The sequence below is a fragment of the Marmota monax genome, unplaced genomic scaffold (genome assembly GCF_021218885.2).
Source record: "Marmota monax isolate L192 unplaced genomic scaffold, Marmota_monax_Labrador192_F-V1.1 WCK01_AAM20220418_F8-fsc00087, whole genome shotgun sequence".
NCBI classification, from domain to species: Eukaryota; Metazoa; Chordata; class Mammalia; order Rodentia; family Sciuridae; genus Marmota; species Marmota monax.
Genome location: NW_026693476.1, coordinates 6,156,873 through 6,179,870, shown reverse-complemented (window position 1 = coordinate 6,179,870; position 22,998 = coordinate 6,156,873). Strand labels below are relative to the sequence as shown.

The 22,998-nt window shown below is 45.2% G+C and overlaps 1 long non-coding RNA gene across 1 annotated transcript; it reads right to left on the bottom strand.

Moving 5' to 3' along the window:
- Positions 1-12,895: 12,895 nt before the first annotated feature.
- On the bottom strand, positions 12,896-22,503 carry LOC124102052 (uncharacterized). The gene is made up of 3 exons (XR_006854788.2): positions 22,360-22,503; positions 20,285-20,385; positions 12,896-13,709 (listed from the first exon to the last, which is right to left on the bottom strand). It is a non-coding gene; the product is annotated as an uncharacterized LOC124102052 (long non-coding RNA).
- Positions 22,504-22,998: the final 495 nt, after the last annotated feature.

Sequence of the window (22,998 nt, the reverse complement as noted above, 5' to 3'; positions counted from 1 at the left end):
ATACAAATTAATAGATGAACAAAAGGAAGTCTAGCAGAGTAGAAAAAGGAGAATGGGAGGGGGGATCATGAATGGCAATCAATTTCCATGCATGTATGAGTTTGTTGGAATGAACCCAAGTATTATGTATAATCATAAAGCTCTAAAAAACAAAAGAAAACAAAACAACAACAACAAACAAACAAAAAAAAACAGACTGAGATAACATATGAGATGTTTATTCTGTTCTGAGTTGGAGTTTAAGACCTGGGAAGATCATAGATGAGAGTCAAGCCATTGATTGGCAACCAGATTGAAGAACAGAGAGTGTTCCCCAAACTGAGCTCCATGAATCACTCAGTATTCCTGAGATCTTATAGATATTTTGCCATGAAAATTAGGCAGTGAGGGATAAGGCAGTTCCATGGTTTCAAGTTTGGAAAACATGTCAAAAAAAAAAAATTCAATGGTTAACTGAACCCAGAATTGTTCTTGGCCTGAAGGAATTATGGAAGAGAAATGTAATATGCTTCAAAAGCAAAAAGGTAGGTTGGTTCAGGCTCTGAAAGGCCTTGAATGACAGGCTAAGTAGTTTGGTTTTGATGGGTTAACATGGACAAACTGTGGGAGAAATGACCCAATCAGGGCTGGGGTGAGGAAAATAACTGTTGATTTCATGAAGAGAAGACTGAAGGGAGGAGAGGCTAGAGGCCAGAAATCTAGTTATAAGAAGCTATGTGGTCCAAACAAGAGCTAGGAACAACCTCATGTAGGGCAGTTACTATGGAAATATAAAGGGGCCAAAGTCAAGGGACATTTCTGATTTCCTGCAGCTTTCAAGTGCTTGAGGCTATACTGAAGGGATACCGGCCAGCTCTTCTCCACAGCTCCAAAAACAAAGTCAGCAGAATGGGAGGTAAATTGCTGAGATGGAACAATTGATTAGATAGAAAGCCTATCTTCCCAGCTCTAGGGATGATTCAACTCTGGAAGAGCCACCAGGGCAGGGCAGGGCTCTTTTATAGGCAAGTGATCATCTGCCCTGGACCACTATGACACAGGACAACTCAAAGCTGCTTTCTGCTGGATGAGTATGTGATTAATTGATCTTAGGAATCTGAATACTGAAAAAGGCCTTCGAACCTATCTCATCGGTGGCTTTCAAACCTGATGGAACAGGGTTCAGTGGCTGAGTGCATGCTTAGCATTCGAAAGGCACTGGGTTCAATCTCCAGCATCCAAAACAAAAGACCATCAACACACACACACACACACACACACACACCACCTGGCTGACCATCAAAATCCTCTGAGGAACTCAGTGAAGTGCAGATTCTTGGTCTTCATTTCCAGAGAATCGGATTTGATTGACAGAGTCTGAAAATCAGTATGTTATGATGTCTTGAAATTATTTTACGGTATACTTAGTTAAATCTAGGAACTGTTTTGATTCACCTCTTCATTTTATTTTTATTTTTTTAAATATTTATTTATTTATTTTAGTTATTGGCGGACACAACATCTTTGTTTGTATGTGGTGCTGAGGATTGAACCCGGGCCGCACGCATGCCAGGCGAGCGCGCTACCGCTTGAGCCACATCCCCAGCCCACACCTCTTCATTTTAGAGGTGAGCACACTGAGGGCCAAAGAGGAACAAGGACTTGCCTAAGGTCACACTGACAAGGGCATCAGTCAGAGCAGAGCTTGTATCCCATGCTTAGGGTTTTTCCTACATATCACAAAATAATGTTTGATCCCTTTGCCTGGGTCTAGGCTGAGCACACAAATGACTAAAGGACTCAGAAACCATTTTCTACCCGCCCTCAAAAGGATGCTTTACTGGCATCTGAGAGTACACAAGAGAGCCCCCGAGGGCGGAAATAACAATAAAAGTCAACCTTCACTCAGCGCCAGGCATTGCCCTAAGCACTTTCCGTAAAAATGCTCTTAATTCACTCAATGATTGCATGAGATCAATGTTACCTCCATGTTACAGACAGGAAACTGAGGCCCAGTGAGGTTAAGGAGGCAAGCTCTCTCATCACAGCATGTCATGGTAACTGTTTACCTTTGTCACTCTGAGCCTCCTAGCTGGCCTCTTCCTGCCATACTTCCCCTCAGAGAGCCATCAGAGTGGAGCACTGGGGGAGCTGAGCTCCAGAGGCTGCCCACTACCAAGTCCCCGTTGGGCCCCTGTTACTGAGGAACTACAGCGAGAGAGCACAGGCATCAGGAGTGTTTAGGGGGCTGACAGTATTATGCACTAGGGTCCAACTTTGTCCTTGGAGTGGTGCCTGCACAGCCACAAGCAGGCAAAAGGGACTGCTGCTTTTGCCAACCCTGATTTGCTCCTAGAGGGGTGGGCACTTGTCTCCTCTTTAAAGCACATTTTGGTTTTTTCAAGTACTGGGGATTGAACACAGAACTCCTGGGTGCTAGGTAAGCCCCCTTAAAGTGCATTTTTGCCAGAGCAGAGCTACAGAGCTATAAGGCTGTAAATAAGGCCTTGTTGCTGGTGGACAGCCAAGATGGCACATGTAGGTAGCATCATCTCTAGAACTACTTTTTTAAAAATATTTTTAGCTATAAATGGACACAATGCCTTTATTTTGTTTATTTAGTTTTATGTGGTGCTGAGGATCGAACCCAGGGCCTCACACATGCTAGGCAAGTGCTCTACCACTGAGTTACAATCCCAACCCTCTAGAACTACTTTTGAAATTGTCCATTCTGTTATTCAAGGACTAAGTGTTAGGACTCTCTTGACAAAACTTTCCTCCTGGAGTTAATGACAAAGTTTCTCTCCCAGAGGTCCTGGAAATGTGAGTTCTCTTGGCGGTTTTGCAGGGACTGCTAGGAAGCTCTGGAAGTGAACACTTGATCTAATTTTGATTTTTTGATAGGATTAACTTCTTTCTAGGCCAAGCTTGTTGGTACATGTCCCTAATCCCAGCAGTTTGGGAGCCTGAGGCAGGAGGATTGCAAGTTCAAAGCCAGCTTCAGCAACTTAGAGAGACCCTGTCTCTAAGTAAAATATATAAAAGAGCTGGGGATATGGCTCAGTGGTTAAGTCCCTCTGAGCAAAATAAATAAATAAAAATAAATTTTAAAAAAGAATTAACTTCCTTCTACTCGGTTTTTCCTCCACTTTTAATGATTACTAATCTCTGACCCAATTTTAAATTGCCCAGTAGTGTGCTTTTCTTTTAAGCTACCTCAAATAGTTTACTAGAAATAAACGAAGCAGTAAATAACTGAATTCAATTTCTTTGTTTTGAACTATAATGAGCGACATCCCCAGCCCTTTTGATTTTGAGATAGGGTCTCACTGAGTTGCCCAGTCTGGCCTTGAACTCGCAGTCCTCCTACCTCAGTCTCCCGAGGAGCTTGGATTACAGGTGTGCGCACCGCCCCTGGCTGAGCTGCTCACCCAGGAAGGGAGTGAGTCAGGGAGGCTACTGAGCAGCCTGCAGTGCACCTGCCAGCCCTCTAGAGCAAAGGAGTATCTGGCCCCAAATGTCAACAGTGCCAAGGTGGAGAATCCCTGCTGCGCACCAACCATTACAATCATCTCTCCAGGCTCCACAAAGCCTCCTCAGCCTGGTTCTCTGTCCTTGATCTGCCTGAACAACTGACAGGGCCTCAGGATAGGCCGGCAGTTGTGTCCCTACAGCTCACTCCCTCGTGCTCTGGGAGCCCACGATGGAAACCTAATGGGGCAGAGGTTGCTGAGCGGCAAGTAGAAGGCCTTTGTGCCCCTTGTTATTGCTGGTGCAAAGAAAGGTGCTGCAGGAGAAGCTTAAGGGCTCGTTACATTAGGGACAGGTGCCTTATTCCCATGATTGGAATCCTCCAGAAAGCCCTTGGTTACTGAAACCCCCAACCCCAAGTGCTTCACGTGCGCCCTGCACGCATTCGCCTCCCGCCTTCTGCAGGTGGCTCCTCTGCTCTCAGCTTCTTAGACTCCAACCTCACACACCGGTGGGGTCTCTGCGAGGTTCCTCCGAGGCCCTTCCTCCCACTGATGGCTGACGCTCAGCTCCCTGGGGGTTAATAGGGACCGGTTTCTCTTGCTCCAGAACACCCCATGAGCTGAGCAGGCGCAGGCCCCGTGTGAGTCCAACTCCCTGGACACTCGGTGCCCCCTCCTTGGGCAGCGAGGCTAGGACACTCCTCCCTCCCTGGCGGCTCTTGCGGAAAGAAGACTGCACAAGCGTTGGCAGGCCTGGCTGGCAGATTTGGGTACTGAAGAGCCCCGCACAGGGCTTAGTGCAGGCCCGAGTTACATTTGTCTCCTTTCTGGTCCCTGGCACCAGGCTTTGCATGGAGCTGCCAGTCAACGGTTATTTGTTGGACAGAATAAATGCAACCCTGCTCTGCTTTGCTGTCCTATCTGGATTGATAGAAACCGTGTCCACTCATGGACACAGGTGGCAGTGGTAGCCTCCTCCATACAGAGCATGTGGGACACATGGCAGAAGAACTCACCAGCTCCTGCCCACTGCAGGCTCCTGGACACAGAGGTAGATCCTGCACTGTGTGTGGGCTTGTCTCAGCCTTCCCTGTCCACTGCTCAATCGCCCATCATCTGGGCTCCACAATCCTTTTTTTTTTTTTAAATATTTTATTTTAGTTGTAGATGGACACAATATCTTATTTTTATGTGGTGCTGAGGATCTAACCCAGGGCCTGGCATGTGCCTCTGAGCCACAACCTAACCCTCCACAATCCTTGAAGCAGCCACTATTAGTTAACTGAACTGAGGCTTATGATGGGCCTACTATGTGCCAAATCCTGGTCAAGTGTTACAGACGTTGCAGTTAATTACATGGTACCTAATGTGTGGAGAATAGAGTGCGAGCTCCTAATTGCAAGTGGGACATATGTGATGAAAGTAGTGCAGGGAGATTTGTTACTGTTTATTATTGATATATGGAAATGCTAGAAACTCAATGGGTGGGATTCTTATTTTAGAAGCCATGTATATAGCTGGGTGTGATAGTACACATCTGTAACCCAGCAACTTGGGGGGCTGAGACAGGAGGATTGCCAGTTTGAGGCCAGCCTCAGCAACTCAGTGAGACCCTGCATCAAAATAAAATAAAAAATAAAAAAAGGGCTGGGGATTTAGCTCAATGGTAAAGCACCCCTGTGTTCAATCCCCAGTGTTGGGTGAGGGGTTGTGTGGGGAAGCCACACTTATGTCTCATTCTTGGAGCTGATCCTACCCACAGGCAAACATGGGATTATTTGATAAGGACTACAAGCACATCCACCCAGTGTCCCACTTCATGGCCTATCATGATAAAGTTGAAAGGGCACTGGAATTGTCAAAAGATCTGCTTTGTCCTCTCCTGGTACAGTCGTTAACATTTCTCAGACAAGCTCCTCCTCAGCAAAATTAGAGTGACAGTAACCATGGCCCCAGCATCCCAGAAGCGCCCCGTGAGTTGCCGAATGGGGTCAGTTTTATGGCAGCCCTCCTCTTCCACCAGACAAGAAATCCCAAACGAGAGAGGAGGTCAGGCCACACGAGAAGGCCTGTGATTAAAACCTCCCAGTTAGTTGGTGAAGGAGCAAAGGGCAGACACTTGTCTTTCACGCTGTGAGCTGGCTAGTGGAACAAGCTTTGGAGATCCCGGAACCCCAGGTTCCCAAACAAAGAGTAGAAATAAAACTGGTGACAATGTGGGGATGCATGGATGGACAGTCCCCCAACCTTCCGCCCTGGAGATTGGACCCAGGGGCTCTCTATCACTGAGCTCCATCCCTAGCCCATTTATTTCTATTTTATTTTTTACTTTGGGACAGGGTCTCACTAAATTGCAGAGACAGGTCTTAAACTTGCTATCCTCTTGCATCGGCCTCCTGTGCCCAACTCTATAGGTATGTGCCACCGTGCCCAATTCTACTTCTTTGAGATCGACTTTTTTAGCTTCCACATATAAGTGAGCACATGTAGTATGTGTCTTTTGTGCCTGATTTATTTTACTTACACGAAACCACCTTTGGTTCAATCCATTTTATTGCAAATGATAGCATCCCTTTTTTTGTGTGTGTGTGGCTGAATATTATTCCATCGTGTGTGTATACCGCAGTTTCTTTATCATCTGTCAGGGGACACCTAGGTTTTTTCCATATCTTGGTTATCATGAGCAGTGCTACAGTCCACACGGGCATGCAAATGTCTCTTTAACACACTGATTTCAATTCCTTTGGATATGTTCTCGGTAGTGAGATTGCTAGATCAGATGGTAGTTCTGTTTCTTGTTTTTCTGTAGAAACTCCATTCTGTTTTCTGTGATGACTGTGCTAGTTTACGTTCACTGACAGCAATAGCATATGAGAGTTCATCTTTCTCTACGACTTCAACAGCATTTCTTTCTTTCTTTTATTTTCTTTTTTGTACCAGGGATTGAACTCAAGGGCACTTTATCACTGAGCCACATCCCCAGCCCTTTTTATGTTTTATTTTGAGACAGGGTCTCACCAAGTTGCTTAGGGCCTTGCTAAGTTGCTGGGGCTGGTTTTGAATTCATGATCCTCCTGCCTTAGCCTCCTGAGTCATTGGGATTCCAGGTGTGTGCCACAGTGCCCAACCATTAGTTTATTTTTGATTTTTAAAAAAATAATAGCCATCCTAACTGGGGTGAGATAATATTGTGGTTTTGATTTGCACTTCCCTGATAATTAGTGATAGCTTTTTTATATATATATATGCTTGTTGGTTATTTGTATAGCTTTTTTGTGGGGGCAGAATGTTTATTCAGGTCTTTCACTCTTTTTTTTTTGTGTGTGTGTGATACTGGGGATTGAACTCAGAGGCACTCGACCAGTGAGCCACATCCCCAGCCCTATTTTGTATTTCATTTAGAGACAGAGTCTCACTGAGTTGCTTAGCATCTCGCTTTTGCTGAGGCTGGCTTTGAACCCGAAATCCTCCTGCCTCAGCCTCCCAAGCCACTGGGATTACAGGTGTGTGCCACCACATCCAGCTCTTTCACCCACATTAAAATTGGATTGCGTGTGTGTGTGTGTGTGTGTGTGTATTTCTGTTAAGTTGTCTCAGGAGTTCCTCATATATTCTGCAAATTAATCTGTTGCCAGATAAATACTTTGCAAATGTTCTGTCCCGTTCTTAAGGTCGCTTCTTCACTCTGTTGTTTCCTTGGCCGTACAGAAGCTTGTAAGTTTTACGTGGTTTGTCTATTTTTTGCTAATGCTGCCTGTATTAGTTGAGAAAAGACAACACAGAGAAGGGAAGGAGAGAGACACAGAGCCTCGGCCCTGGCTGACTCTGAAGCTACCGACCTGGATTTTCTGTTGCTTGCGGCCCTTGGCCCCCTCACTGATGGTAGTTGTGATCACATATAAAAACCAACCAGCCACAGGAAAAATCAGGAACCCAGAGAGAAGACCTGGGTTCCAGCTCCATTTCTTCCAGGCAAGACATCTGATTTCTGGTTTTTTTTTTTTTCCAGGGCTGGGGACCAAACCCAGGACCTTACCCACGCTAGGGAAGTGGTCTACCACTGAGCCACCTCCCAGCCTGCAAAGCATTTCATTTCTGAACCTTTTTTCTTTTTTCAGAATCTTTATGAAGTGAAATAAAGGCTAGAAGAGCCCTATGTAGGCTGGTCTAAAGTGCACAAGGATTATTATTTTCCCCCACAGGCTCTTGTAATCAAACGAGACAGGAGCAAAACATGGTAATAAATGAACAAACAAACAGCTGTTTTCTCAGAGGCGCTAACATTCCAGGTTCCCATTTGGCCCAAGTTTTCATGTATTCTCTAAACTTGGCAGCTGGGTGGGAGGTAGTGGGAGGTAAGAAGAAGGAAATGCTTTGAAGTAGAATTAGGTCAAGGCTGATCATTAAACAGTGTGTAGATTTTGGAAATTTGTTTTTCCTTTTTCTCTACATTCTTAAAGAAGCACTGGAGACACCGTAGGAGGGGGAGGGAGAAGGACGCTGGATGTGGCCAGATGTTTTACCTTCCCTCTCTCATCTCCTCCTTAGGGAGGCCCCGTGGAGGTAGGGAGGATCGCCTGCAGATTTTCAGATGTGGAAACAGTTTGGAGAGGTGGAGTCACCTGCTGTAGGAAAACATTTGAACTTAGCCCCTCAGACCTCAGACCTCAGGCCCTCATTCAGTCCAGCTCCCCAGCTCTCAGGAAAATAGAAAAACACAGGGCACTTGCACTTGGTATTTGAACACCAAAAGCTCAAGAGAAGCTTAGAGAGGGCCAGGGAAGGCATGGATTCCTCAGGTTAACCTCAAACATTCTTATTCCCCGGGGGAGGGAGGGAACTGTGGTAGGAAGAACACCAAGGATATCTTAGAAGGGCCCTCAAGAAACTGGCCATCGTGGTAAAGCGAGGGTGGCAAGGGAAAGGGCCGTGTGGCTGGGTGAGAGGGAAAGAGGGGAACTTTACTACTGCCCTTTTCTCCTCTCTCTTACAATTAATAGAGCAGCTTTAGGTCACAGCAGAATTGAGTGGAAAGGTGCCGGGGGTGTGGTAGAGCACTTCCCTGGTGTGCCTAGGGCCCTGGATTCCATTCCCAGCACTGCAAAATGATAATGATAAATACAAATCAACTGTGTGGAAATACAGAGAATTTCAGTGTGTCCCCTTTCCCCACACCTGGACATCCTCCCCCACTATGGAAATCTCACACAGAGCCGTGCATTTGGTACACTTGATGAACCAACCTTGACACGACCTTGTCACCTGGAGCCCATAGTTGACATTTGGGTTCATTCTTGGCATTGTCCATTCTAGTGGGTGCTAACAGAAGTAAAATGGTGTGTGTGCTCTGTAACATTTTGGTTGGGAAATTCCAGTTTTCCTAATAATTTTTATAATGTGTTGTGAAAGATGGAAAACGTGAGTGTGAAGTAGGTGTGATCATGTTGTGAACTGGGAGGACCTAAGTAACAGTTTGGCAGCCTTCAAAGATACTGGTATTTGATATCCTATTAAGGAAAATTTGCCTTCAAATCCAAAGCTGGAAAGTTTCTGGAATAGCTGAAAAAGAATCACAGTGTAAGACTTTTTAAGTGCATGTGTTCAGAATTGTGTACAAATGACATTCTGAAATGTCTGTGTATTGACCCTCCGTTCAGCCAATAAAATCTCAATTATGAAAGAATGTTTTGAAAAAAAAAATGTAAGGACATGTATGTACCCACCCATTGTAGCATCACAAAGAATAGATTCACTGCCCTTGAAATCCTCTGTGCTATTTATTCATCCCTCTCTCCCCCCAATTCCTGAAAACCACAGACCTTTTAATCATCTTCATTATTTAGTCTTTTCTAGAATGTCATATAGAATGACCCCCCTGCCCCCATCCTCCAACACATCTACTGTGGATGTCTGAAACTAGAGATAGTACCAAACTCCATGCATGCTATATTATTTCTGTATATACACAGTTACAGTAAAGTTTAACTTATAAATTAGGCACAGTAAGAGAACAACAATAATAACTAATAATAAAAGAACAATTGTAACAATGCACTCCAATAAAAGTTACAAGTTCATAAAAATATGATCTCTTTCTCTCTCAGAATATCTATTTTACTCTACTCGCCCTTATCCTTGTGATGGTATTATACAATGCCTGCATGATGAGATGAAGGTGGTGAATAATGTAGGCACTGTGATATAGTAGTACCATATAATGCCTTGGCAGTGCATCTGATGAGCGGGTAGCACATACAGTATGGATACACTGAACAAAAGGATGATTTATGTCCTGGGCAAGATGAAGCAGAATGGTGTAAGATTTCATTTCACCATTCTGAAAGTCACACACTTTAAGACTTATGAGTTGTTTATTTCTAAAATTTTCAATTTAATATTTTTGGACCATAGTTGATCACAGGTAATTGAAACCATAAAAATAAAATCACAGATTATGGGGGAACTACTGCAGTTGGGATCTTAGAGTATGTAGTCTTTTCAGACTTGCATTTTGATTGGTATTACATTGAATACACAGATCAAGTTGGGAAGAAAAGATATTTGACAATATTGAATCTTTGTATCCATGGACATGGAATATCTTTTTTTTTTTTTTAACACAGTACCCTTATTTCACTTATTTTTTTTTTAAAGAGAGAGTGAGAGAGAGACAGAGAGAGAATTTTTTTTTAATATTTATTTTTTAGTTTTTGGCGGACACACCATCTTTGTTTGTATGTGGTGCTGAGGATCGAACCCGGGCCGCACACATGCCAGGCGAGCGCGCTACCGCTTGAGCCACATCCCCAGCCCTCACTTATTTATTTTTATGTGGTGCTGAGGATCAAACCCAAGGTCTCACACGTGTGAGGCGAGTACTCTACCACTGAGCCACAACCCCAGCCGGGACTTGGAATATCTTTACATTAATTTAGTTCTTTTTTGATATCTTCCATTAGAGTTTTGTAGTTTTCCCATGTAAATTTTTTCATATAATTTCATACCTAAGCATTTCATTTTTAATAATCAAAAGTATAAATATATGCACCTGTGTATTTAATTTTGGAGGATGCTAATGTAATGGTAATGTTTTTAACATAAAAGGTAAATTTATGTTTTTAATTTCTAATTCAACTTGTTCATTGTTGATGTATAAGAAAGTGTTGAATTTGATTTATTATCATTATATTGCGATGTTTTGTTTCTATATTCATGAGAGACATGGAGCTAAAGTTTCTTGTAAACCCTTGGTCTGTTTTTGATATTTGAGTAATGCTGTCCTCATAGGATGAGTTAGGAAGCATTTCCTCTGCTTTTATTTTCTGAAAGAGATTGTAGAGAATTGGTGTAATTTTCTAACTTAAATGTTTGGTGAGATTCACCAGTTAATCTGTCTGGGTCCAGTGTTTTCTGTTTCCGAAGGTTACTAATTATCACTTCAGTGTCTTCAGTGGCTACAGCTCCCTTCACATTTGTTTATTTCTTCCGGTATGTGTGTTGGCACATTATCTCTTTCAAGGAATTGATCCATTTCATCTAGGTCATCACATTTGGGGGCATATATTTGTTTATATTATTATTTTAACATCCATGGGATCTGTAGTAATTTTCTTTCTTTCTTCTCTCTCTCTCTCTCTCTCTCTCTCTCTCTCCCTTTCTTGACAGCAGAGTAACAGGATTTATTACAGTAAGAGAAAAAGTGGAGCTTACAAAGGGGGTGGAGTCCCAAGAGAGGGTTGCCTGACAATATTCCCTGTTTAATTTCTGATATTAGTAATCTGTGTCCTCCCCATCCCCTTAGTCTGGCTAGAGACTTATTGATTTTAAGAACCAGGTTCTCGTTGTATTGATTTGCTCTATTGATTTCCTATTCGTAATTTCTTTGATTTCTGCTTTCATGCTTCCTTTCCTTCTTTCTTGGGCACTGGGTCTCACTCTGTTGCCCAGGCCAGCCTAAAACTCCTGGGCTCAAGCAATCCTCCTGCCTCAGCCTCCCAAGTAGCTGGGACTACCCATGCACACCACTGAGCCCACACTATTTCTTTTCTTTTTTTTTTTTTTTTAAGAAAGAGTGAGAGAGAGAGTGAGAAAGAGGGAGAGAGAGAGAGAATTTTTTAATATTTTATTTTTTTTAGTATTTGGCAGACACAACATCTTTGTCTGTATGTGGTGCTGAGGATCGAACCCGGGCCTCGAAGTGACTCAGCTGAGCTTCCCAGGGCAGTCTCCTAGCTCAGGTTTAGTTATCTAAGGTCACTAACATTCCTTAAACCTACCGCTTGAGCCACATCCCCAGCCCCACACTATTTTTTTTCTTCTGTTTATTTTGGGCTTAATTTGATCTTCTTTTTCTACTTTCCTTAAGTGGAAGTTTAGATTATAGATTTTAGATATTTCTTCTTTTCTGATATATACATTCAATGCTATACATTTTTCAGCAAACAGTGCTTTTGCTTCATTCTACAAATTTTGGTAAGTTGTTATATAGTTTAAAATATTTAAAATTTCTTATGAGATTTATTCTCTGACCCAGGTGTTATTTTGAAATGTTGTTAAATCTCCAAGTATGTTGGTATTTTCCAGATATGTTTAGTTCAATTTTAGTTTAATTTTATTGTGGTTTGAGAGCAGACAGGATTTCTGGTTCAAGGTGAGGTATACCTTAGTAAACGTTCCATATGAGCTTGAGAAGAATGTGAATTCTGCTGTTGTGAGATGAAACAGTCTACAGATGGCAATTCCATCCAGTTGATTAACAGTGTTTCTGAATTCACCTGTGTCACCTTTCTGGTGACATTTGGCCTTTTCCTAATTCTGGAGGGATTGGGTAGGGAGCAAAAGTAAATGGTTGATCTTCTTTTTGTTCTTTCCGTGTTGTTGGGAATGGAACCTTGGGCTTTGTGCTTGCTAGGCAAGTGCTGTTCCACTGAGCTCGCCCTCAGAGCCTAACATCCAACTTCTAGAAGAACAAAGAGTCCAAAATATAAAATTCAGTTTCTGAAATATGTTCCAGGATCAGTACAAAGTCGTGCCAGTGCCTCTTCTCTGTATTGATGATGCCAGCTCATGAGACTTGAATTGGGGTGAAGGCTCCTGAGGCTGAGCAACGTCCTCATCATTAAAGAGAGATCTTCTTATGCTTACTGACCTCCAACTTGGCAAGACTGAGAACTGAGCCAGGCGTGGTGGCACAGGCCTGTAATCCCAGCACTCGGGAGGCTAGGCAGGAGGATTGTGAGTTCAAAGCCAGCCTCAGCAACTTAGCAAGGCTCTAAGCAACTTAGTGAGACCCTGTCCCTAAATAAAGTACAAAAAAGGGCTGGGGAGGTGGCTCCAAGGTTAAGTGCCCCCCTAGCTTCAATCCCTGGTACTTAAAAAAAAAAAAAAAGAACGTGGACTGAGGTGTTTTGAAAATCATCAGCAAGATTTGAGGTACCGTGAGGTTTTCTTCTTAGGCTCATTCCTCACTTTGTAAACCAAAATTGAGATTCTGTTGTCCTTGACATCCCAAGCAGGGCAGAGGATCAGGGTGACTGAGCCTGTCTGCAGAGAGGACAAGCAGCCAGGGTTGGGGGTTGGCAGCAGCAGGGCCAGGAGTAAAGTGTGTGTTAGTTTCGTAACTGCCATAACAACAGAAGTTCACTCGTAGCTCTGGAAGCTGGAAGCTGATTGAGGTGCCAGCATGGCTGGTTCCCTCTGAAGGCTCTAGGGGAGGGGCTTCCTTTCCTCTCCTTAGTGTCTGGTGACTGCAGACATCCCCCCCCCCCCCAGGTCTGTGGCTTGCAGATGCACCATTCCAATCTCTACTTCCCTCCTCACATGGCAATCTCTGGTGTGTCCTTGTGACTCTGTTAAGTCTTCTTATAAGGACACCAGTCCTTGGATCAAGATCCACTTGTCTTAACTAATTACATCTGCAAATGTTCAATTTCCAAATAAGGTCGTGTTGACAGGTACTGGACTTCAATATATATCTTTCTTGGGGACTCAATTCGACCCACACTAGAGTGCATTTTCTATCTTGCACGTTTGGCAGCAGAAGGTATTTGCTGAAATGATTTGATGGAAGTGACTGAAGGGCAGAGGGCTGGAAGGTGAACTTGTGAGTCAGCAACTTGCACATTTCTGCACAGGGAGCAGTGGAGGTTTCATTAGTTGGGGCCAATTCAAATCTTCGCCTCCTCTCTTATCCTTGGATGGAGAGATGGATTTTCAACAGTGGCATCTGAAGTGCAGGATGCCTTTACTCATCTTTACCTGACCCCAAACATAACAAAAAAAAAATTGGCAAATAGGTCCATTCACTTTTTTTTTGGGGGGGGGGGTGATAGTGGTACTGGAGATTGAACTCAGGGTCACTTAACCACTGAGCCACATCCCCAGCCCTATTCTGTAGTTTATTTAGAGACAGGGTCTCACTGAGCTGCTTTGCTTTTGCTGAGGCTGGCTTTGAACTCGCACGATCCTCCTGCCTTGGCCTCCTGAGCTGCTGGGATTACAGAATTTCAAGCAGCTAACACAAACTGTGTTTGTGCACCATTTTTGCACGGGGCACCCCAAACTTTAAAAAAAAAATGTTGGCAAACTGTCCCATTCGTCATTTATAAGGTGCACTTTCATGTGATGGTTAACATCCCTTTCCAGGGTACCTGTGTGTGTAATTCATTCCAATTTTTAAGAGAGATCTTTCAGAATTCTGCTCAGATTGATCGTCAAACCATTCCGAAAAATTGCGTCTGACTCTGACTCAGGTCTGGCAGGGAGAGCTGCCACAGGCGCTGAGCTCTGGCATCGATCTGTGACTTCCCAGCGGGAGAACCTCAGGGGTGGAAGCCCACAGGCCTGATTGCCTTCCTAGATTAATATTTAATAGGATGACCGCCCCCATCCAGCTTGCCAGCCCGGATCAGTGCCACAAGCCAAGGCTTGGCCTTGCTGTGCGCAAGGGCAGAGGGAAGATTTGGCAAAATTTTAATTAACTGAAGACAAACATACATATGGGGCATGAGTCCATTAGCTAGCAGTACCACCCAGAGAGAAAAGGCCTCACTAATCACATGCCACAGCAGGTGAAATGACCTGTGGACCGCCAGTGTCCATTTGCTTTCGAATTAAAAAACATATTTTCAAAATAAATATGCGTGGGGTCCCTGTTCATCACGCTGTTTCCCCTGAAAAGCAGGAAAGCTGGGATGCTAATGAGCAACTGTTTGCAATATTTCAACTCAGGAAAGCTAAAAACACAAGTGTAGCAAAACAAGGCTGGAATCAACCTTCCCTTGGGGGAGGGAGGGAGGTTGGATGGGAAACCAGGCAAAGGCAATCCGAAATGGAGCCCGGGCTCCAAGGAAGAATACAAATAAGGCCGTCAGCCCGGGCTGGTTCAATCCAATCTCCAAGTGGGTGGGGAATCAGGTGAGGCCAAGATATACCATTTGCTCAAAAAGTCAGCAAAGTTAGATCTTAGAATAGGTCTGCAATTTACCAAGGTTTGTCTGATCTGCAAAATGGCCAAGCAGCAGGGCTGGTACTGGAGTTTACAATATTCTAGAAGGAAGAATATGTTCAGCTTGGTCAGAAAGTGGGTACTTCATTCACTCATTAGGATATACATTTTTTGCTTCATATATAATAAGTGGTGTCCCAAGCCTTGGGACAGAGAGTAAGGAAGGAGGTTTAACAAAACCCGCGTTCTCATGCAGTTTATATTGGAGTGGGAGGAGGTCCATCAACAACTAAAATATATATTTTAAAAATTTTTCTAAAAAAAAAGTAGGGAGGATCAAAGTTAAGGAGATTGGATTTTATTCCAAATGCCATTATTTGTATGAACCCTGTCATTCCCACCAGATCGCAAGCTTCAAGAAGGCAGAGATTATGTCTGTCTTGCTCACTCAATATTTACTGTGCATTCCAGAGCATGAAGGGGCTGCCTTTTCTTTCTCTTTGAGCCTGATCTTCTTTGGATGCCTCTACAGTGTGGTGAGCCAGACTCCAAGATGGCCTCCAGTGACCCGGGCCTCCTCATGTAGCCCTCTTCTTGCACGTGGAGTCAGAGCTGGCCCTCCAAGACCAGTAAAATAAGGTACAAGTGCTACAGAATGACATTCAAGGCAAGGCCATAAGAGTCATTCCAAGGTCTATCTTGGCATCTTGGATTTCTTATTCTGGGGAGGCTGGTGGCCACACCAAGAGGACTCTCGGCAGGAGAGGCCCAAGTGGAGAGGACTGAGCTCCTGGACAAGCCAGCAGCCAACTTGCCACTGACAGGCAGGGAGCCTTCAGGTGATTGCCCAGCTCACTTACTGCAGCTGCCAAGACCCTGAGCCAGAACCACTCAGCTGGGTGCCTCTCAGGTACCTGACCCACGGAAACCGTAGGAGATGGAGAGTGATTATAATGCTGAGCCATTGAGTTTTGGAGGACCCGTTAAGGACCCTTTTCATCTGGGACAGAGGGTCAGAAAGCACCTGAGACCAGGTGAGGACTAACATTTTTCCTCCATGGCACCTAACAGTCAGGTCTGAATGAAACTATTTAAAAATAGATTTATCAATTATTATCTTCTATAAAGGGGACTGAAGTCAAGGAACTTAAAAGACATACTCTGAAGAATCTAGCCCCCGTGTAACTTCCCCAAGTTTATTATTTTTGTTACCCTGGTCTAGTCTCCCAGCAAAAAGCTCTCAAATGCGTGTTTGAAGTAACACAAAGAAGGGGAGAGGGGTTAGGGAGAGGCTCTGCTCCCCTCCAAAATGGCTTTATTTTTATGTTTTATTATATTTTTGATTCCTCCTGCCTCAGTTCCACGGAGGAGGAAATTCTACAGGCTGAGGCTGCAGAGCTGCCAAGGGAATGAAGTCCAGACAGCCCCATGGGGCAGGGCAGCCGGGGTGGGGGCTTTGTAGGAAATGAGGTAGGACCAGGAGGTTGAAGGAAATGAGGTGGCTCAGGGCTCCAGGGGCCCAGACACGTAGCCCTGCAAACCAGCCTTCCTGGAATTCCTGTTCTTGTCAGAGCCCAGTCTCCCAGGTGAGAATGTGGCCTCACCTCAAATAGCTGTGAGAGCTGAATGTCCAGCAAGTTATTCCTCCTCAGACAACCCCCTCCTGACGCATTTGTCTGGCTACTTATTTCTGTAATTAACTGATACTGTTCAGTTGAGGTCTGTTGCATCCTTGTTTCAAAATAAATTTTACCCAGAACTCCTGTGTATTAAACCCATAAAAATCAGGTTGGCAATGGGAGAGGGGAGCTGAGTAGGCCTGTTGAGTGTCCAGAGGCCCTTCCCAGGACCCTAGCTTAAAAGACACAGACTTGAGGACCTTATGGAGCCTACCACATTGTTTTTTTGAATGATGTGATATTTGTGATGACTTGTGCCACTGTTTTTTTTCCCCTCTACTCCAAATAAATAGATTAATCATCCTGAGATAGCATCTCATCACACCCTCATGCCTAAGGCCTCTGGGGGATCCTTCTTCTCAGAGTTAAGGTCAAAACCTCTTCCTGGGCCCTGTCCCAGCTCCCTAGATATTAACCCACTCTCCTTCCCTACAACCCCCCTCCATGCTCCAATTCCTGGCCCTGTGTTTGCATTTCCTGCCTCTGGAATACCAGCTCCCTCTCCCCTGGGGACACATTCCCCCTAGCCTGAGGGACTTTTCCTCATCGGCACCATTAGCATATGCTATCTGCACCCAGTCCTTTGGCCTTTAAAATTAACTATGGATCAAAAGTCACAGAAACAGGAGAGTGGGGGTGGGGATCCTGAGGGATAGTCTAGTTTAAGCTCTTATTAGATAGAGAGTCCATTTCTCCAGACTGGTGAGCCATTCTGGCTGCTTCTTGAAATTTAAGACCGTGCCTTAACTGTTTCTGAATTCCGTCTACACTGTAGGAGTTCGGTTAATATGTATGGAGTTCTTGATGAGCTGACTGGTGGTCGAGGACCAGCAACGCATTCCTCTTCGTTTTGAGTTTGATCAAATTCAGAGCTGAGATTGCAGGCTGACAGGCATCAGCTGAGAAGAAAGTATGTTCGTCCAAATGCCACTGCCAGACCCTGCCTCTGGAGGGTAGGCGTCAATGGGACGTCCCTCCATCCCCATCCGGAGTCTTGCTAGGCAACAGCGTGTAGAAGATTCAGGCAAGTCTGGCTTTGATGTTTTCAACTGTGTGTCTCTGGGCAAGTCACTTAGTGTCTCTGAATGTTAATCATCTAATCTATAACATCAGGAGGATTAGGAAAATGTTTATAAAGCACTTGGTCACCTAGGAACCTAGTAAATAGTTGTGACTTTGATTTATTATTATTTTAAAAATATTTATTTATTTATTTTGCAGAGCTGGGGATTGAACCCAGCCTCGCACATGCTAGGCAAGGGCTCTACCATGGTTACATCCCCAGAACCAGGACTGGGAAAAGTCTGGGATTCATTTATGGGGTGGAATTATTGCTGTTTTTTTTTTTTTAAGCAGCACTACTCTTGTTTCCATTTTATTGTGAAAAATGGAAAACACATAGTAAAGTAGAAAGCATTTTTACAGCCAATAGCTGTATGCTAATCACCTAGGTTCTACCATTAACATTTCACTGAAATTGCTTTTCAATTATCCATCTTTCTGTCCCTTTGTCTACCTTACCTTATTTTAGTGATGCATTTCAAAGTAAATTGCTGGCATTGGTACCCTTTCCTCTAAATACTTTGGCTTGTGTATACTTAGCTAGAGTTCAGTATTTTTTTAGGGTTTTCAATGGATGTAATATCTATTTGTCGCATTCCCCCCCACCCCCATCCCCATCCCCATACTGAGGATTAAATCCAGGGTCACTTTACCATTGAGCTACCCCCACCCTTTTAAAAAAAGGGGGTAGCTACCTCTCCAGCCACCCCCACCCTTTTAAAAAAAAATGGGGGGCTGGGGATGTGGCTCAAGCGGTAGCGCGCTCACCTGGCATGTGTGCGGCCTGGGTTCCATCCTCAGCACCACATACAAAAAAAAGATGTTGTGTCTGCCAAGAACTAAAAAAATAAATATTAAAAAAAATTCTCTCTCTCTCTCTCTCTCTCTCCCTCTGTCTCTCTCTCTCAAAAAAAAATTGTTTAAAAAAATTTTTTTGAGACAGGGTCTTACTAAGTTGCTTAGGGCCTTGCTAAGTTGCTGAGGCTGGCCTCAAACTTGCAATCCTCCTGCCTTACTCCAGAGTTGCTGGGGTAACAGGCATGCACCATCACACCTGGCTGGATATAAAATTCAGATACAAAGAAATGCATGAACCATAAGTGTACATTTGCTAAGTTTTGACAGATGCAAATACCGGTGTGATCCAAACTCCCATCAAGTTATACAAAACATTTCCATCTCCACAGAAAATATGCCTGTACCCTTTTCTAGTCGTTCCCTCTCTCCACCCCTAGGCCTGCTGCCAAATTATCATTCAGAGTTTTTTCCTCCCTCGATTACCTGTTACAGAACATCATATAAGTGGAAGCGTATGCAAGCCAGTTCTCCAGGGAGCTTTGGATCAACCCGGTTCTCCCCTTTCTCACCTGTGGTTCGCAAAAATAACTGTAGGATTCACAGTGAATGAACATCTTGATAAGAAGGAACTGGCTAGACCAACCCAGGCTCCGTTCCCCACTCCCCGACCCCCTGACCCCATCCCAAACAGGATGTCTTTTAACATTCCCTGGGGTATAAAAGCAAGGGTAGGTTGGGTGGGTTGCTTTTGGGGATCCTTCAGCTGTCGTGGGACATGCATAGTAGAGACTCCTCTCCTGAGCCTTGTGGGTGGCCCTCAGCAGGTGCTGGGCTTCTGTTGTCCCTTGCTGCTTAGCTGTATAATGAGCCTCCTTTACCTTCTGTCTCACTAGACTTTGCTAAACTGGCAACCGTGCACAGCGACACCTGCTTCCCATCATGGGCTGTGCGTTCTTTTATATGAGGCTCCTTTCACTGTGCATAATGTTTTGAAACTCATCCATGTTGTGCAATCAGTGGGTATATCCTTTTATCGCTGAATAGTATTTCATTGCGTGACGATACAACCACCTGTTTATCTCCTTATCCTGCTGTTAGGTTTGGTGCCTAACCACTGAGCCCTTTTTAAAATATTATTTTAAGTCAGGGTCTTGCTGAGTTGCTTAGGACCTCGTAAGTTGCTGAAGCTGGTTTTGAACTCTGGATCCTCCTGCCCCAGCCTCCCGGGCTACTGGGATTACAGGTATGTGTAAACCGTGCCTGACCTCTGCTGTTAGTTTTTAATAAATGCTAGTTATATCCCATCTTCCTTTATGGTAGATCATCATCAACATGCCACAGGGTTCAGCCAGGGGGGAATTGGCATTTCTGAGATAGAAAATAAACTCAGAGAGAGAAGATGCATCTCCCAATGGATCTCGAGCCAGTTCTCTCCTGGTTTAAATCAACCCGTAGATACAACATCATCACAGATAGAAGATTAGACTTTAATTTCCTCCTGGGAGATCCTGTGCCCTGTCTTATTCTCATTCAGTGCGCTTCCCCCAGCTTCCTCCACCATGAAATGACTCGGAGCCAATTAAGAGCCCTGTGCCTCCTCATCAGTGATATTTATGACTATGGAAATATTTATGATGCATGGAGAGGGCTCAGGTCAGGGAGGAGACAGAGCTTTTGCTGCCCTTGGAAATGGGATTTGTCTCCTGCTTGTTTTTGCCAGGGTTGTGAAAAGGAAGACGGCAGGTCTTACAGTTTGGGGTTGCTTCCCCCTCCTTTTCTTTCTTTTCGGCTAACCTTTGCATTCAGGCTGGGGATTCCTGGTGATAAACCCTTTGGTTACTACTGACCTCCACACCATGAATGAGGGCAGCACTCTGCTTTACTGGACACTTTGGTAGAATCACCTCCGCTTCCGGAGTCTGCCCTCAAATGCCCTGTCCGGCTAGAGCTGTAAAATACAAGGAGAAGACATTTTTTAATTCAATGATGAAAATCTCTGCATTGTGAAAGAGGTTCAAAACCTGCTGCTGGAAGCCACCTAAATGCCTCTGCATAGAGAGGCAAGGGCCAGAGAGTCATTTTGGTTTTGGTACAGCTGGGGGGCGGGGGAGGCCATCACCTCCAACTTGCATTTTTCTTTAGTTTCTCTACATTCCGTCGCCCATCCCCCAGGGACCTCCTTGCTCCTTCCTGGGTCTGTGGCCTCCACCTGCACGTGGGGGTCCCATCCTTTACTCAGACCCAGTTCGTGTCCATTTTCAAGGACTCCGACGCAAAGGGTTCTTCCAGGGCTGGGTGCTGCCTGCCTAGCATGCACGAGGCCCTGGTTCAGTCCCCAGCACAAACACTGCCTCTGTCCCTCCTATGATACTGAGATGTGTTTATAAAAATATGCATCAATGCACATTTCCATAGGTAGCCTCGCTCAGGACTGCCTCCCGCTTGACTTGAAAACAGCACCTCTGCCTGGTTTCTGTCCCCCTGTGGCCTCGCCCCTCCTCAATGCTGTGCTGCGAGGGTCCTGAAGGCCACGCTGGAGATCTCGGTGGGCAGATGGAGCAGCCTCTTCTGGGTCCAGTGTCCTTCTGCCCTGAGGACCAGTCCCCTCCCTGTGGACCCCCGTGACTCAGCAAGGTCCTTGTCACTTCTCTATCATTCTGTCTTTTTCTTTATTGGACTTTATTCCCCCCAGTTCCATCAAGAAGGTGGTCCCATTCTCCAAAGGAGGGCCATGGTGTCCCTTCTCTGGGAACAGCTTGGGCTCTCCCTGTGTGCAGTTGGGTCCCAGCCCCACTTTGGTGCCCTGATGCTTCAGGGAGCGGTCACCTTCTACTACCCTCGCCTGAGCACCTCCCGCCCAATAGCCTTTTCCCCCAGGCAAAGCATGGTTTGGCCCTCGGGGAACTTATGATTTAGTCAGAGGGACACAGGCAGATTGTGAAATGTTCTATAACAAACTCCCGGAGTTAATTAATATTAAAGGTGTTGATACAGCGAGTCATGCCGTGTGACAGAGGGCTGTATGAGTGGTACTAATAATACCACGGTCACTCAGGGGAGAGAGAAGCCCAGGGCTCTGTTGCCCAGGAAGGGCTTGTAGGTGTGACCTGCAGGACAGGGCAGGCAGGACCTTCCTGCAAACATTTTTCAACCTGTCTTCAACCACAGCGTAACAATGCTCCTTAACCTGAGGTACAACTGCTCCCCCACCCAGGGGGATTTTGGAGGCTTTCTTTTCGGTTCATTGTTGGGGTGACTGGGGGCTGCTAGAAGCATCTAGTGCCTGGAAATCAGAAAAGGAAAATGTCCTGCAATAAAGGGCTGGTCCCATGTCCCACTGGTCGGACCTAATTTGAAAATCATGACATGTAGGGGTCATGGGTCATCTCCATGGCTCCAAGAACTCTACCTTGGCTCGTAAAAAAAACAAACAAAACAAAACTCTAGTAGAATCCATACACGGTGAATGGGATTATGCTCATCTGGAGGTAACCTGTGTCTAGCAGACAGACAGACGCTGGTCACTGGTCACCAGCCCACTGAAACAAGGGTAAATTGACCTGTGATGAACTTATTCACAATTTTGCAGGCAGAAAAAGCAAGAAATTTTTTTTTAATAATTTTCAGTACAAATTAAGGTTTAATGTTAAACCAACATCTAAAGGTTCTATTTTGAATTTCATGTAAAGTCAGCCCTTGTCAAGTTACCAGTGCTCAGGGCCAATAGGGACATTACCCGGCAGTGGGAGTCTCTCCAGAGAACACTGTTCTTAAGTGGGGGGAGACAGTTGGGAACTGAGACTCCTCTTAGGGAGGCTGGACGGGAAGGGTGGAGTTAGGGAATCTGAAGCCCTATCAGTGGCTCTATCTTGCCTGGGGAGGAGGGAAGACTCGAGGGGTGTCCGAAGGCCAGAGTACTTACCCAGTCACTATCACCTCCCAGGCACAGGGCCAGGCCCAAGGTACAGTAGTAAACAAGATGAGTCCTTGAGCCACTTGTACCTGCACCCCAGACAGACATACAGATGATTACAGGGCAGCAGAGAGCTCGAGAAAAGTGAGTCTGAGAATAATGACGTAGCAGGTTTATCCAGCCCTCTCAGGGGAGGCGGAGACCTTGGTCACTGGTCACTTGGCCGCAGACTGGCTCTGCGGGTCTCACCAGGGCTGGAGGAAAGGAACCCTGCTCCCCGGGGCTGCCCCAGGGACTGGAACACAGGGGCATCTGGCCAGACAGGAGTGGGATGAGCATCAGGAAAAGCCCCAGGGCCAGAGCCAAGGAATCTGAGCCCAATTCTAGTCTAGGGGGCCGGAAATAGGGCTTGACTGGGGACAGGGGCTTGGGGACGCTGGCTGGTCACCAGCTAAAGGGCTGGAGCTTGGTTCTTTGCCTTGTGGGCAGTGGGCTTGAGGGGGTGTGGCCTGACTTAAAGGAACCACTGACTCCAATTAAAATCAAATTAAAGCAAGCTTATTATTTCGACCGGCCGGGCTGCCTCTCCCTCCCAAAAAGGCGGGAACAAGACAGCAACCCCACCTTCCCTACAGCCCAGCTTTATAG